The 16548-nt window shown below is 45.8% G+C and overlaps 1 long non-coding RNA gene across 1 annotated transcript; it reads left to right on the forward strand.

The window, feature by feature from the left end:
- The first annotated feature begins 1755 nt into the window (after positions 1-1755).
- Positions 1756-12921, forward strand: LOC136167609 (uncharacterized). The gene is made up of 3 exons (XR_010663098.1): positions 1756-2054; positions 10990-11172; positions 11553-12921. It is a non-coding gene; the product is annotated as an uncharacterized lncRNA (long non-coding RNA).
- The last annotated feature ends 3627 nt before the right edge of the window (positions 12922-16548 follow it).

Below are 16548 nucleotides of genomic sequence, written 5' to 3' on the forward strand. Positions count from 1 at the left end.
GCTCCCCAGGATGCGGGAGTTTCAGGCCTGAACACTGACAGGAGTGCACTGGGCCCAGCACTCACGGAGCTGGACTGTGCGCCTGAAGTCAGCCCCCTTGGGGACGCCCCTTCATCTCGTCAGCTCGGTGCCCTCAGATCCCTCCCTGTGCAGTCTTCAGGAGCAGGATCTGGGGGGCTCTGGAGGCTCCACCCCCCCTTGAGGGGCTTAGCCAGCATTTCTGCCACCCTTCTCTCCTTCTGCTGAGAACCCAAGTCCCCAGGGTCAGGAGGTGGAGAGGCACCCCAGCCCATGGCTCTGACAGTTGAGGGCCAGAGCCTGATGTCAGACATGGTTTTCAGGAGTGTCTTCACCCCCAGGCTCCTCTGTCCCCATTTGCCATTCTGGGAGCTCCTAGGGACAGAGGGGTTAGCTGATACCTCCCAGGGCTCAGAGCTGCCTTGATTACCCTCTGATCAGAGCTGGCCCCGAGCCCAGGGCAGAGGTGAGTGGGACAAAGGCCAGCACCCATTCTTTTCATTGGCAGGCGTTTTATTTGTTCAATGACTTACCAGTAACCTCCTCATTAGTCCAAAGAGAGGAGAGGGCCTCCCCCCTTCACCAAAAGGACCCAGCTTAACACCCACCAGATTCAGATTCCTCTGGCTTCTCCAAGTGGGAGGGGAAGGAGATTTTTAGAGAAAAACATGGCTTTTGGAGAAAATACGTTTTGTTTTTATGCTTTCTTTAAAATGAAGAATGTCTTTTAAAGGGTTTCAGAAAGTTCCATTTCTTACAGTGCTTGGCAGGTCCCTTTAGATTTCTGATGCGGTCAGGTCTTGGGGATGACCCTGGTTTGTTGTTTGTGTGTTTACTCTGATAAATCCGATGAAGAAGCCTCTTTGGAAGAGTGTGGGGTGATTACAGACCCTCTAACTCTCAGCTGATAAACACTGGAGTATGTAGCTCACCCCACTTTGCACGGGAAATGCACGCACATTGCTTTCATGGGGTCATAGGTCATGTTCCCTCTTTGCTCCTGTCTTTAGCTGACCCCCCCCCCCACGCCCCCCAGCCCACATAACCAGAAGCACTGACTCTCTCTCACCTGCACTGCCTTATCCTGGGTCTACCCTGACGCTCACTGTCCATTGCTATAGTGAATTCTTTACGCTTCTAATCTGTCTGCTCTCAGAGACAAGGACTGAGTCTTGCTCAGTTTTGTGACCTCACTGTCCAGCACACCCTTACAGAATGCACACAGCGTTTAAGCATCTGTTGAGCACGTGGAGGCCGTGTAAAAAGCTTTTGTTGTTGTCCAGTCGTGTCTGACTCTTGGCGACCCCATGGACTGCAGCACGCCAGGCTTTCCTGTCCTTCACTATCTCCTGGAGTTTACCCAAACTCGTGTCCATTGAGTTGGTGCTGCCACCCAACCATCTCATCCTCTGTCGAGATGCCTTCTCTTCCTGCCTTCAATCTTTCCCAGCATCAGGGGCTTTTCCAATGAGTTGGCTTTTTACTTTACATTTAATTGAACTTCCTAGGGGTTCTTAAGGTTGAAATGAATACTATATATAAAACGAATACTAAAAGAACAAACTCTTTAAAAGACAATCTAAAAACGGTTGTCTTGAAAGAATGCCTTTGTAATTATCGGTTTATTGTAGTTCACGAAGCTGAGATTCCTTTTGGTGGGTGTCTGTTGCCCTCTAGTGGCTCTAGAGGGTTAAAGCTCGGGAAACGGTCCTCAAGATGGCCGTTCCCAGGACACGTGGGCGAGGACAGGAGAGATGGGGAGAGAGACGTTTGCAGCAGGAACGGTGTGATCATCTCACACAGTAACCTGGCCTTTTATACAGACTTCTTAACACTCTTCCTCTGTTTACAAAACAAAGAAACAGAGACCGCAGAGCCTTAGATGCCGGGGAAGCAAAAACCAGAGCTCCCTCTCCTGGGCAAACGAAATTCTGAACAGCTTGGGGCCGCTTCCGAAAAAGGGCAGCCCACACCAGTGAGGAGAAGGAGTCCTGTCTTCACCTGGTGACTCATCTCGCCTCTGGATCGACAGAAAGGTAAAGATAAGAGTTACTACTCTGTGTGTGTCTGCTTATTATGAACAGTTTTCGGTTCACTTTACATTTTCTATCATGTGGGGGTCATTATTTTTAAGCGGCTTATAATTCTGGGTCTGGGGAAGTTGCTTGTGAGAAATGGAATCTTTCCTGTGTATCAATCATCAGTGTTCCAGCCGCAACTAAAGATGAGCTGGTGAGCCCTGAGGGCACTCTGGAAGGAAAGAATACCTGCCCTCTAGCAGCCATCAGACTGCAGCCCCTCCCCTAAGGTGAGCCCTCTGGAAAGCAGGTTGTGAAAACACAGGACGCTGGCCCCTGGTAGCTGAGGTGCATCTCAAAGGACTGATTTCAGAGAGCCCGGACTCTTGCATCTTCCCATACAGAGAAAAGTCTAAATTCCTTAGCCTCAGACATTTGGTTTTCTTTAGTTAACAATAATCTTTTGATGTTCTGACTACCTGCCCTTGAACATTCATTGGAAGGATTGACGCTGAAGCTGCCGCTCCAATACTTTGACCACCTGATGCAAAGAACTGATTCCTTGGAAAAGACCTGCATGCTGGGAAAGATTGGAGGTGGGAGAAGAGGACGACAGAGGATGAGATGATTGAAAGGCATCACTGACTCATTGGACACGGGTTTGAGTAAACTCTGGGAGCTGGTGATTGACAGGGAGGCCTGGCGTGCTGCAGTTCATACGGTTGCAAAGAGTCAGACCCTGAGCGACTGAACTGAACTGAACTGAACCTGCCCTTTGTTGCAAAACTCCTACGTAACCTGGCTTTCTCCTCCTCTCCTCATTGGAGCGGTTCTCCCAGGGTCACTTGAGATGCTGCTTCTTGGGCTTAAGTCCTAAAAATTCCCAGCCAAACACACACACACACACACACACACACACACACACCAAAAAACCTCTCAACTTTTCGGTTCTGAATATCTTTTAAGTTCGCGTTTGTGTGCCTAGATTCACTCTCAGTGCAATCAGCATGTCACTGAGTCCAAGCTCACTCTGCTCACTGGGAGACGAGGTGTTGAGGCAAGGAATATGACTTTATTTGGAGAACCAGCTGATTGAGAAGATGGTAGACAAATGTCTGAACATAATCATCTCACCTGGGTTTGGATGCCAGGTTCCCTTATGGATCAGAGATGGGGGAAGGTGAGGAAACAAAGTAGAAAGGCCATCAGCCTTGCAGATATCTCCTAGAATGGCAAACCTCAGGCAGGAGGATGTGCTCCTTCCTTCCTGCCATCCACAGGTGGACTGGCTTCTGAACAAAGGCACTTTAGCTGAACAGTCAGGCAGAAAGGCAGGATTCTCTGAGGCAGGCCATCATATATGATTATAATAACAGCAGCAACGATAAAGCAAGTCACACAGTTCCAACAGGGGGTCAGAACTGGCTTCTCCCTGGGTGAACCAGCAGTGTGCTCTTTCCTCTGAGGACCCGGGGAGGAGAGGGAGCCCCTCACCTCAGACAGAGCTTTGGGGCGGGGCAGGGAGATCCAGAAAGGCAGAGGTGACGGTAAATGACATTTTTGTGAAATATATTAAAAGTAAAAATAAATGCAAATTATCCATGATAAACAAAACTATTGGTGTTCTAGGTAAAGACGGGATCAGCTGAACTGACTTTTCTTTCCACTTCGGTCTCCAGTGTGGCTGGCGCACTGCTGATTTCTCTTTGTTGTTTTTTATTAGGAAAGAGGAGCTTCCCTGGTGGCTGAAATGGTAAAGAAACTGCCGGCAATGCAGGAGATCTGGGTTCGATCCCTTGGTTGGGAAGATCCCCTGGAGGAAGGAATTGCAACCCACTCCAGTATTCTTGCCTAGAGAAGCCCATGGACAGAGGATCCTGGTGGGCTACGGTCCATGGGGTCATAGGAGTCAGACACGACTGAGTGACTAACACCTTCACTCCACAAGTGGTTAAGGGCCCAGCCTTCAGTACCTGGATTTCAAACCAGGTGCTGCTACTTACTGGGTGCCTGATGTTGGGTGACGTTCATCATGTGAGTCCTTAAAAGTGAAGCCTCATTTGTGGCTGGGTTGGAATGGAGGAAAGGGAGGATGGAGGAGAGATTTGTTCAAGGTGTGAGAGGGGCATGGCCCATCTTGCTGACTTTGAAGATGAAGGGTAGGAACCAGGAGACTCGGGATGGGAGTGGCCCCTAGAAGCTGGGAATGGTCCCCAAATGACAAGCTGCCAACCCCCCAGTAACAGGAGAGAAAAATAAGGGGCAAAACAGGAACAATAAAGAGAGCCAAAAGACATGCGTGCTTAGTTATTTCAGTTGTGTCCGATTCTTTGCAACCTGTGGACTGACTGTAGCCCGCCAGGCTCCTCTGTCCATGGGCTTCTCCAGGCAAGAATATTGGAGTGGGTTGCCATTTCCTCCTCCAGAGGATCTTCCCGACCCAGAGATAGAAGCTGGGTCTCTTACCTCTCCTGCATTAGCAGGCGGGTTCTTTACCACTACCACCACCTGGGAAGCCCACAGAGAGAGCAAGAAGACATGTGTGCCGGCCTTTACATGGAAAGGATGCGGGGGAGTTGCGGGTGGTGAGCACACCCCGCACCCTTCGGTGGACTGCGTGCTTCAGGGCGGTTTGCTCTGTTCTCTCCCCGCCCCCGCCCCTGTCCCTGCCCCCAGTTTGGGGACCCTGGCTCTGGACCCTCATGTATATTTTAGATGTCTATCAGGGCAGCAGGAGATTCAAAGTGCCTCAAAATTAAAAGCTTTTTATTCTCTTGCTTTCTCCCCCCCACTTTTATTACATACAAATTTGGCATAGAATACCATGCCTGATGCGAACATGTAATATTTAATATACAGCTGTTGCTTTTTCTTTTGCTATCCCCATGTGTTAAGATTTTAAGGCTTCAGTGTATTTTATGTGCCTGTTAAAAGCTGAGTTAACAGCACTGTGCGCGCTTAGAAGCCTGCGACAACAGCCAGTGGGCCGCCTCTGCTCACCCAGTTCCATCGCCCCCGGCACCCTGGGGGTCTCTGACCCTGCCCAGCCCACAAAGCCCATTTGCAGGAAAGGGAAAGAGACCCTTCTTCAATTAAAACAGGTTAATTTGAAATACTACTTTTTTCGATAATAACAGTTAAAAAAACATAAAATCAGTCTATGTACATTGTATAAATAAAATTGTTGAACCCAATAAGAGGTTTAAAAAATTAATCAAAATAATTAGGAACTCAAAGTCTCCAGGATATAATAATTAGCTTCATATAGTTTATCCATTTTTCCATTTTCCAATATATTGTGAAATTTGTCAATAGTAATGGATAAGGAGAGCTTCCCTGCTAGCTCTCTGTAAAGAATCTACCTGCGATGCGGAAGACACAGGTTCGATTCCTGGGTTGGGAAGATCCCCCGAAGGAGGAAATGGCCACCTGCTCCAGTATTCTTGCCTGGAAAGTCGCATGTACAGAGGAGCCTGGTGGGCTATAGTCCATTGGGTCACAAAGAATTGCATATGACTATGCACACACACACACACAATGGACAAGGAAGTAGATGGTAGTAAATTCAATCTCATCCTTTGTTGTGTTTGACCTTGGGACATGTGTTTTCCCTGACATTTCACTTGTTATCTCTAAATAAATGATCAATCGGGTTGAAGTTACGGTAGATGGGGTGGAAAAGACAGCAAAAGATGGTCGTGAATATAGTGACTTGATTGTAGCTGACTCTTGAGACAGCATGTTATGGGCTGTAGAGAATTCCAAAAGTATGAGATAGAGGAGGGAGATGGGTCTTTGAGAAGCAATTTGGAACCACAGCATATTTCTGAGCAGAGTAATGGCATACTCATAAGGACAATAAGCAAGTTGTTTACATTTTGGAAACTACAGGAAAATGCTTGAGTAATGTTATAGATTCAGTTACAACCACACTGAAAACTCCTTAAACTCCTTAGGCTCAATGAATAATGACTATTTGAATCCAAGAGTATCCCTTTAGGGTAAATCTCTACTTACAGGAAAGAGTTTGATACAGACACAAACTCAGGAGTAGATCTAACAGTGGAAAATAATATATGACATGAAATATAGGGAGCCCAGCCCTAAATGTTTGACTTGCCAGAAGCTGCGTCATTTTGAATCAGGATTCAACCACTTAAGTTTTGCCCAATAAAAACCTATTAGGGACTCCCTAGACAGTAAGGCGGAGAAGGCAATGGCACCCAACTCCAGTACTCTCGTCTGGAAAATCCCATGGATGGAGGAACCTGGTGGGCTGCAGTCCATGGGGTTGCGAAGAGTTGGATACGACTGAGCGACTTTACTTTCACTTTTCACTTTCACGCATTGGAGAAGGAAATGGCAACCCACTCCAGTGTCCTTGCCTGGAGAATCGCAGGGACGGGGGAGCCTGGTGGGCTGCCGTCTATGGGGTTGCACAGAGTCGGACACGACTGAAGCGACTTAGCAGCAGCAGCAGCAGACGATAAGGAGGCAAACTGTAAACGTGAAAGGAGGCTGTTGAACAATTAGCTGGGCAGATAGGATGCTTGGGCTGTTACCCGGAGTCATTACCCAGGAGTTCTGTCCAAGGATGTAAAAATTTCATTTAGAGATATTTCTTTTTATTAAAACACAGGAGCAGTGAAACTTTCTACTGGCTTTCTGGAGACCAAAGGAAAGAATCTTACTTTGCCTGATTTCTCTAAGGCAGAAAATACGTTGTGCGTTGTCCTCATTGAGTCACGATGGCCCCAGAGGTTCTCAGAATGGCAACTTTAGGCAAATAACCCTGGAGCTCTGTTCTGTGGTGGTGGCCACAGTGACTAGACCCCTGGTGGAGGGACTGAGGGGAGTTAGGAGGGTCAGTTCTCCTGAACACCCCCCAGCCCCACTGGCCTGTGACTTGTAGCCTACGGCCTATACACCTGCGCCCAGGTTTAGGGTCTCAATTCCACAAACACAAGTATGATGGGCTTTTGAATGGAAGAGTCAATGAACTGACTACAGAATGGGGGTTAGTGAGATGCAAGCAGCTTGTTAGGAGGAAGGAGGCATGATTATAGTTTTGGAGAGAGGTTTAAAGATTAAAAGAGGTAGGTTTTAGAAGAAATAAACTAGAAACAATTAAAATATTTAATTCAGTACTCAAGCTAATTCAATGGTAAGTGATAAATTAATTTAAAAGTATGACCTTGAAAAGAAATATTTTCTCCAGTTTCATCATAAAATGTGGCCTAGGGAGGGCAGCAGGAGCATCATTTCTGCACATCCCCCCACCCACCTCCAGCTCGCATGCGTACACTTGGTATCCACATGGTACACTCTAATATCATAGTGACTCCACCACTGCTCCTGGCAAGGTAATCCTCTCCGAACATGGGATCTCAATGACATCAGGACAAGACAGCTAGCACAAAGGGCTTTCTGCTCATCTCACTGCAACAATTTGAGCATCACAAAGAAAACAGCACCCTTAATTCTAGTAAAATACAGTTTTGAAGGTTTGCAAACTTGTAATGACACTCAGGAAAGAAAAGTTAATATCAAATGCACCAAACAGCGCTGTGAATGCAACAGGGCATGTTTGATTTTCGGTGGCCTTTAGAAGTTAGGACTTGGTGCATGAGTGCACGAGTGGCTGTCCTTCAGGGTCCCCGTCTGTTTATGAGGCACAGGTGTGGCCCTGTTCGGCAGCATTGCCCGGGGGAACGAGCCTAAACAAAGCTGATTATGTGATGGTGGAGTCCCTTGAGAGCCTATTTCAGTGATGACACAATATCGTGATTAGGTCAGACAGACCTAAAGCCAGTAAGAGGGAGTAGGCATTCGTGTATGCATTTGTGTAGGGGCTGCTGGCAATTCCCAGGGAAGCAGAGGGGAGTGAAGAAAGCGGGTGCGTCAGAGGATTCCCTGCTGAGAGGGAAAGCACGTGTGGTCTCTTTCTCAAGGTCACCTGCCCTGCAGAGGGGAGGGAATTAAAGATTCCTTGCCATGACATCCTGTGCAGTGGCCCAAGGGCATGCTAGTGTGCTGGACAACATCCTAGGGGATGGAGGGAGACGTATACAAAAGAAGAGAAAGGGACAGAATCTGATGGACAAATTTTGCGATGTGCCTTCAAGTTCTTTGTCTCAAGAACATCCAGACACTTGTTCCCCACGGGGCTCAGCTTCCCTGGCTGGGTACTGTGCCCAGCTCTTGCTTCTAGTTTTTCAGCCTTCTTATTACTCTCCACCATCTGTTCCCCAAAGCTGAAGAACATTTGTGTACAGATGAGGATTTTCCTCAAGTGAGGCAGAGCAGACAGCAGGCCGTAAATATTTTATGCTTTCCAGGATCATTTTCTTGCAGAGTATTAAGAATTCACGCCAACAGTTGGTAATGGGTTATCTGAAGAATGCATTGCTTAGTAAAGCATTCATCTTGGTAAAGGATAGGAGGAAAGGATTTGGATAAATTCAGAGCTGAGGTTTCAAAGAGCTGCAGCATCATTTCGCTTGTGGTGGCAGGCTCACCTACCTATTAACAACACTTAAAATTCTCCTCTTGGACTATTTTTCTTTAACAGCTTTTGGGGAGCCTCCAACTTATGGAAAAGTGGCAAATATGTGCAGTACAAAGAAATGTTTTTTTTTTTTTCTATACCATCTGAGACTAAGCTGCTGACATGTTGTCACATTACTTCCACATCCTTTAGTGCATATTTCCTACAAATAAGGACATTCTCCTACTTTAATGCGCCAACTTATATCCCCCCAAATTCATATTGGGGCTTCCCAGATGGCACAGTGGCAAAGAATCTGCTTGCCAGTGCAGGAGACGCAAGAGACTCAGGTTTGATCCCTGGGTCAGGAAGATCCCCTGGAGTAGGAAACAGCAACCCACTCCATCCAGTATTCTTGCCTGGAAAATTCCTTGGACAGAGGAGCCTGGCTGGCTCATCGGGCCCCAAAGAGTTAGACATAACTGAGCAACAGAACACACACATGCACATTCGTATGTTGAAATCCTAGCTCTCAGGACCTCAGAACATGACTGTATTTGAAGACAGGATCTTGAAAGAGGTTGTTGTTTACTTGCTAAGTCGTGTCCAACTCTTTTATGACTGCATGGACTGTTCCTGCCAGACTCCTCTGTCCGTGGGATTTCCCAGGCAAGAATGCTGGAGTGGGTTGCCATTTCCTTCTCCAGAAGATCATCCCAACCCAGGGATCATGTCTCCTATGTTGGCAGGTGGATTAAGAGCCACTAGGGAAAGAGGTAAATAGAATGAGGCCGTAAGGGTGAGCCCTAATCCAACGTGGGGTCCTTACATGTAGAGGTCGTCAGGACATAGACACCTGCAGAGGGAAGATCAGGAGAGGGTGGGGGAGGTGACTCTTGCTTTTTGCACACAGTTCTACCCTGAGCAATTGGTGATGTTTGCTCCCATCTGGTGGCTCCTCGGACACTTGGAGGATGCGTGAGCATGGCATACGTATGGTTCTGGTCTCCAGTCCCGAGTTGTGCAGGAGAGGAGTCCAGTGGGCTCAGCTGCCTGTCCTGCATCCCAGCATGCCGGACACATGCCGGCCTGTCTGGTATGGACTTATTTTCACTGTCCCTCGTCTCCTGCCTGCCAGGACCCCTCCCGGCTCCCCCACTGTGTCAGATACATCTTTATTCTTATGCTAAAATTCTTAGGGTGATCCATGCTGCAACAGTTTGAGAATTTATGGCAATGAAAGGGAAGTAACATGCCTGTTATTGCTATTTGGGGAAGGAAATTATGGGATATCTTTTCCTTAAAAAATTTATTTTTAATTGGAGGATAATTGGTTTGGAATATTAGATCCTTTCCTTTTAAGGTATATTCCCTTTGGGTAAATTATGAGGTAGCTCAGAGTTGCTATATAATGTATTACTGTAAGTCATTATATTGCTCACATCTTTGATTAAAATAGTTATAATTTTTGCTGCTCTCCAAGTATATTTAAAAACCAGCATGGGTAGCTATCACTAACTCGAGGGAAGGTCATTTAAGAAAAAAAGATAGCTTTTTTTAGTGGCATTTGGTAAAGTAGAAGGGGGATGAAGGGCATATTTTTCTTTAAAAATATGCTATTGCAGCAGTTTTGTTTAAAATACTTTTGTTTAAAAATACACCATGTGTTGATTTTTCCCAGTTTCTCATTTCTGTGTTGTTCCTTTGCATTTTTAAAAAATATTAGTTTTATTAACTTGACATTCTTCCCTTTCTAGGTAATTTATGGCCATTAGCTCTGGTTTATAGATACATTTTCTGTTTTCTTTTTGGCCACGTCTCATGCGGGACGTGCCTCAGTCCCTCGCCAGGGACTGACCCGGTGCCCTCTGCCTTGGAAGGGGAAAGTCTTAACCACTGGACCACCAGGGAAGTCCCAATCTTTTGCATTTTGACCCTGCATACTTGGGTTACATATGTTAGACTGTTCCTGGAAAATAAAACTGAATTCTTGTGGTCACACATTTCCACTGTATAGAAAAATGTGGCATTAATTTCAGAACTTCAAGTCCCAGTGTGGATCGGTGGTTTTGAACAAAGGCAAGTAGACAGAGTGGTGACGGCAGACCTTGCCTACAAGCCCCCTAGTTTCCAGCCTCATACTCAGCTGGACATGCGTGTTCACCTCTGACCCTCACGCTCCTTGGTCTCCATGACGCCAGCAGATGCATCGACACTCAGAGAGGTCAAGTGAGATTGTCCATGTGACCCAGCCATGTTAGGGGCAGAACAAGAATTCCATGTACGGGTCTCTGTAGCTCAACAGCTGTGCCCCTAGATATTTGACCGTAAGACATTTGCAGATTTCCCACTCATAGTTTAACACTATCTTGATTTTCACAGCACTGTCAAAATTTCCCAGACTCTTCTCCCTAAAGAGTGGAAATGTGACTTGTCTGATAGTTGATTTCTACAATGTTTTTGCAGCCAAAAGTCGCCTGGAGGAGCATCTTTCCTTCTCCTGCCAGCCAGACGGCTCAGTGCTCCCGGCCCAGCGATTGAGTGGGAGTGTGAGATTGGGAACCCATCTCCCCAACTCCTCAAGTGGCTATTGATGCCCTCTCAGCTGTGAAGACAACCCGAGGCCAGGACCAAACCAGAATCCTACAAGTAAGATCCTAATAATGAACAAGGCCAGTGGGAGAAGAGATTTATAATGGTAAAAGAATGTTCTGTGCAGAGTGTAGTGGGTGAGGGAAGCATAGCACAAAGAAACCACTTCTTTTCAGGGATGAATCCGGACCCTAAATTGAAAATGTAGTTGAACTCGATGACAAAGTTTTAAAACAGACCCAACTCAAACACTTCTCCAAATAGTTCTGCTCAATGTAATTTCGAACAAGGTATTTGTACGGCATATTAAAGATGCTTCAGAGCTAAGGGTTTATTTCTTTTTCCCTCTGTAAATTATTCTGACCAAGATAGAGAATCTAATTAACGTAAACCTTTTAATTACATTAAACAGTCCTATATTCCTTCTTGTTCTGCAGATGTGCTCAGATCTGAAGGCTGTTCTCCTACAAATTGTCACGTATTGTTCATTTCTTTGAATACTGCTTCATGTCACAATTTCCATAAAGTGCCAAAGGGTATTTCTAAAGTCCCTTGCAGGTAAGTCGAAAAATTACTGCAGGGTGTCCCTCTGGCAATCCAGTCACAAGGACTTCATGGTAACTTCTGTAAAAGGCATTAAGGTGGACAAAGACCTGAACTATTGAACTCAAGCAATTCACTGCAGTTTGAACCTGACAACTGGGTGACTGTGGCTGTAATCTACTGTTAAATCCCTTCAGTTATCCTAAACATGGTCTCTAATGTCTGATCAGCTGGGTTATAGGGCACTGAAATCATTGAAGAATATCATCTGTGGTTTTAGGATTTTCAGGGAAAAAAAGAGTCAGCTCTACCGAAGTCAGGGTTTGGGGGCAGCTTGTCAGTTAGCCTGCTCCCCGGTCCTCATTGACACTTGGCTCTGAAGGGCTCCTCCAGCACCTGGGGCGCAGGAAAGGCTCGGTTGGAGGCTGGAGGACAAGGCTCTGTTTGCTGCTTCCCTCCGGGCACGCGGGCAGCCCGACAGAAGTTTCATTCCAGGCGACCTTCTTTGCTCTCACCAGGAACAGTCAGAAAATTGACCTCTGCTGCAGGTTAATCGTCCTTCCCAAACTGAGCCGCCATCTGTGAGCTGGTGTCTATTAAATGACCGCAGATATCGTATTAGCAGGTGGGAGCAGAGCCCTGGGATGCATGGCTGGGGAGGGGCCAGGATGAGACATGTGAGTTCTGGAGAAATAGCTGTGTGAGCGCAACCCGAGGCAGCATTTCTCAGGGCCACTGGCATCCGCGGTGTGTATACTGAGCCCCTGCTAAGGTTGTGTCCCGAGGAAGAAGATGGCCTGGTTAGAGAGACACCAGCACACACAGGAAACTCAGTGACAAGCTTGCTAAGCAGTGAGAACCAACGTGGGTTTTCCCCTGGCCCATTGTTCAAGGTTTATCTGTGTTACTTGACTATGAATCCATTAAGAATGACAGATTCTTGGGCCCTGTGATGGATTAAATGATGCCCCCTAGTTGGGTACTCAACTGATAAGACTTATCTTCCGATCCAGAGATCCAGAGATCCATCTGTGTGTGTGTGTGTGTGTGTGTGTGTGTGTGTGTGTGTGTGTGTGTGTCTATGTGTGTGTGTTAATTGCTCAGTGGTGTCTGACTCTTTGTGACCCCATGGACCAGAGTCTGCCAGGCTCCTCTGTCCATGGGATTCTCCAGGCAAGAATACTGAAGTGGGTTGCTATTTCCTTCTCTAGGGGATCTTCCCAATCCAGGGATGGAACCTGGGTCTCCTGCATTGCAGGCAGATTCTTTACCATCTGAGCCAAATAAAATAAACCAGTATTAATAATAATACTAATGATGATGCTGTCATGCTTGATAAAAGACAGAAATCAACATTTTTATAACTCTGACATGAAAAAGAATAAACCTGTTACAATCCAATTATTTGAAGCTACTTGAAAAACAAAATATTTTGATGTATTATGTCCACTTTACATAACTATAGGTTAGATGAAGTGAAGTCGTTCAGTCGTGTCTGACTCTTTGTGATCCCATGAACTGTAGCCTACCAGGCTCCTCTGTCCTTGGGATTCTCCAGGCAAGAATACTAGAGTGGGTTGCCACTTCCTTCTCCAGGAGATCTTCCCAACCCAGGGATCGAACCCGGGTCTACCACATTGCAGGTAGATGCTTTACCATCTGAACCACCAGGGAAGCTCATAGATTAGATGTAAGTAGATCCTAATGACCATGACATTTAGCTTAATAGCTAATTGCTCCTAAGCAAAACTGGGAGCTTCCATGGGCAGCCCATCACACACAGCAGCTTCCTGAAAAAACTGAACAGCTGGTCTTGATTGTCTGCGCCTCTTCGGTTCCTTGAGAAATCAACACACAGGCCTTCAGTCTCCTCTGCAAGCAGGAAGCTGCAGGCCCCACAGAGCACACATTTGTTTTGTAGCATTTCCTCCTCTCTGTGACAATGCTGACAATTTTACTGAAGTAGATGAACGTCCCCACGTCTATGTTCGCACATGGCAGGAACAGTGGGTGAATGTGAGGAACGAGTTCTCATTACTGAGGCTCCCCTGAACTGGAGTGTCATTACTACCAAGTCACTTGCTTCTTCTCTTCCTCCACTGCTTTTCTGTCTTCTCCCCGTGACTTGATACATGACTTGATCACGGAATTCTCCAGGCAAGAATATTGGAATGGGTTGCCATTTCCTTCTCCAGGGGATCTTCCCGACCCAGGACTGAAACGACCTCTCCTGCATTGCAGGCGGATTCTTTACCACCGAGCCACTGGGGAAGCCCATGATGTTGCCACATGTACCAAATATAATGTGTGCAATACATGTCCATCCTTTAGGATGGACTGGTTGACTTTTCTAAAACCAGCTTGAACATCTGGAAGTTCTCGGTTCACATATTGCTGAAGCCTGGCTTGGAGAATTTTGAGCATTACTTTTCTAGCATGTGAGATGAGTGCAATTGTGCAGAAGTTTGAGCATTCTTTGGCATTGCCTTTCTTAGGGATTGGAATGAAAACTGACCTTTTCCAGTCCTGTGGCCACTGCTGAGTTTTCCAAATTTGCTGGCATATTGAGTGCAGCACTTTCACAGCATCATCTTTCAGGATTTGAAATAGCTCAACTGGAATTCCATCACATCCACTAGCTTTGTTCGTAGTGACACTTTCTAAGGCCCACTTGACTTCACATTCCAGGATGTCTGGCTCTAGGTCAGTGATCACACCATTGTGATTATCTGGGTCGTGAAGATCTTTTTTGTACAGTTCTTCTGTGTATTCTTGCCTCCTCTTCTTAATATCTTCTGCTTCTGTTAGGTCCATACCATTTTGGTCCTTTATCGAACCCATCTTTGCCTGAAATGTTCCCTTGGTATCTAATTTTCTTGAAGAGATCTCTAGTCTTTCCCATTCTGTTGTCTTCCTCTATTTCTTTGCATTGATCGCTAAGGAAGGCTTTCTTATTTCTCCTTGCTATTTTTTGGAACTCTGCATTCAAATGGGAATATCTTTCCTTTTCTCCTTTGCTTTTTGCTTCTCTTCTTTTCACAGCTATTTGTAAGGGGTCCTCAGACAGCCATTTTGCCTTTTTGCATTCCTTTCCCATGGGAATGGTCTTGATCCCTGTTTCCTGTACAATGTCACAAACTTCCGTCCATAGTTCATCAGGCTCTCTATCAGATCTAGTCCCTTAAATCTATTTCCTACTTCCACTGTATAGTCATAAGAGATTTGATTTAGGTCATACCTGAATGGTCTAGTGGTTTTCCCTACTTTCTTCAGTTTAAGTCTAAATTTGGCACTAAGGAGTTCATGATCTGAGCCACAGTCAGCTCCTGGTCTTGTTTTTGCTGACTGTATAGAGCTTCTCCATCTTTGGCTACACAGACTATAATCAATCTGATTTCGGTGTTGATCATCTGTTGATGTCCATGGATAGAGTCTTCTCTTGTGCTGTTGGAAGAGGGTGTTTGCTATGACCAGTGTGTTCTCTTGGCAAAATTCTATGAATTTAACCATTTCAACTAATTTTTCACTTTGGCATGCTTCCTTTTAGTATTATTTTTAAAATTCCTTAGATCTTCAATCCATGGAATGGATACATGTGAAACATTAATGAGGTCTTTGCTGTTAACTGTTTTTAACAAAAGTTCCTCATAAATGCCATGAAGGTGGGAAAGGACAGGAAGAAGAGGAGAGGCATTTTACAACTTACCAGAGATCTTAGTAATGATGACTGTAAACAGAAGCACTGACTAATCTTTCCCTAGGCTGGGTGGGGAATCTGGAAATGGGGTTTAGTGGAAGAGGAGCAGATGCCTCAGCAGGTCCTTGGGGTGTCAGGGGAAGTGGGGGGCACCTTTCTTAGAAGCTCTGTGTACATTACTGCCTGCCCCAGCATCAGATACCTGATGGTGAAAAGACATATGCAGCATATCTGGTTAATGCGAACGGTTATTCTGAGCTGTTTATGTTGGAGTTTTTGAGCAAATGTGTTAGTCACTCAGTCGTGTCTGACTCTGCCACCCTATGGACTGTAGCCCGCCAGGCTCCTCTGTTCATGGGGATTCTCCAGGCAAGAATACTGGAGTGGATAGCCATGCTCTCCTCCAGGGGATCTTCCCCACCCAGGGATTGAACCCAGGTCTCACGCACTGTAGGCAGATTCTTTACTGTCTGAGCCACCAAGAGTCACACCATTTTCACTGCAGTCAAGGAAATATTTTACCATGAAAAAATTCTTTTTTTTCCAAAAGTGCTCAAAACTCTCTAGGGTCAAATCAATAGACATGTATCAAAGCATTTACTGTGCTTCCACTATCTGTATGATCAAAATATTAATTTTTTTCTTTGCATTTTGTTACATAGGACTTCCCTGATAACTCGGTAGAGAATCCACCTCAATGCAGGAGATCCCGGTTCGATTCCTGGGTTGGGAAAATCCACTGGAGAAGGGATAGGCTACCCAGTCCAGTATTCTTCGGCTTCCCTTGTGGCTCAGCTGGCAAAGAATTTGCCTGCAATGTGGGAGACCTGGGTTTTTTTTTTTTTTTTTTACATATGAAGTCTTTTTACAAGCTGGTTGTTCTTTTGCTGCAAAATCATCTTTTGCTGATGTGTGTGTGTGTGTATTCTGAAGAGCAGTATTCATGTTTTCTTTATTCCAAGCCTGCTCCTAGAGAAATTTCAACCTTCCAGAGGCATTAGATGCACATTATTTTGGTTGTGATTTTGTTTTACTGATCCATGAATGCTTTCAGCTGTGCCAATACTGTGTCCATGATTTTCAGTCTTCTATTTCTTAGAGCTGGCATGCTAAGACTTCAGCAGCTTTTAGAGCTGGCATGCTAAGACTTCAGCAGCTTTTAAAGTCAGCTTCTGAGAACTATGCTGTCTGTG

This window comes from Muntiacus reevesi, chromosome 4 (assembly GCF_963930625.1).
Source record: "Muntiacus reevesi chromosome 4, mMunRee1.1, whole genome shotgun sequence".
NCBI classification, from domain to species: Eukaryota; Metazoa; Chordata; class Mammalia; order Artiodactyla; family Cervidae; genus Muntiacus; species Muntiacus reevesi.